Source organism: Eimeria tenella, genomic scaffold, assembly GCF_000499545.2.
Source record: "Eimeria tenella Houghton genomic scaffold, Eth_scaff366, whole genome shotgun sequence".
Lineage (NCBI taxonomy): Eukaryota > Apicomplexa > Conoidasida > Eucoccidiorida > Eimeriidae > Eimeria > Eimeria tenella.
In genome coordinates this window covers 2,223-3,193 of record NW_013543276.1, presented here as the reverse complement: position 1 = coordinate 3,193, position 971 = coordinate 2,223, and positions in this window count along the sequence as shown.

Sequence of the window (971 nt, the reverse complement as noted above, 5' to 3'; positions counted from 1 at the left end):
GCTGCTGCAGCACACACTGCTGCAGCAGCAACTGGTACTGGTGTAGCAGTTGGTGCTGCAGCAGCAACTATGTTGCTGCAGCAACTGTTCCTGCTGCAGCAGCAACTTCACTTCACTGTTTCTCTCTCCATTCTTTTTGCTGTTGAATTCTAGAATAGTTTTTGTTTACTTTTGTTTCCTTTTGGAATTTTAAAATAGTTTTTGTTCATTTCTTTTTCTTTTTTTATTTTTTCTTCATTCGCAAACAACTATTCAAGACTTCCGAAGCAAAAGGACTTCTGCAGCAGCTCAAGTCTTTATTTCTTTTCTCAAAAGTTTTTAAAAATAAACTTTTCTTTTTCTCAAAAATAAAACTCTTTCTCACACGAGTTCCAGTGTACGTGCAGCGCAGGACTTCTCGCGACAACTCCGATGCACTTTTTCACTTTTCCACTTTTTCCACTTTTCCACTTTTTCCACTTTAACTTTTTCACCTTTTTAACTTTTTAACTGTTCACTTTTTTAACTTTTTCAGATTTACACTTTTTCACTTTTTCCACTTTTCCACTTTTCCACTTTTTTTCACGTTTTCATTTTTACACTTTTTAACTTTTTAACTTTTTAACTTTTTCACTTTTCGACTGGCTGCTTTCTTTAATAACTCTCTGTTGGAAAATAAATATATTTCTTAAAGTGCGAAAATAAAGAAAGGAAAACAAATAAACTTCTATAAAAGGAAAACGAAAGAAGGAAAATAAATATATTTCTATAAAAGGAAAACAAATAGATATCTATAAAAAGGAAAATAAAAAAAGGAAACTAAATGACTTTCTATGAAAGGAAAATTAAAAAAAGGAAAATAAAAAAGAAAATAGAAAAAGGAAATAAAAAAGGAAATAAAAAGAAAAATAAAAATAGGAAAATAAATAAAATTCTAAAAGTGCCTTTTAAGCCTTTGGGCTGATAACAAAAGCACTGCAGAGGCACTTGGC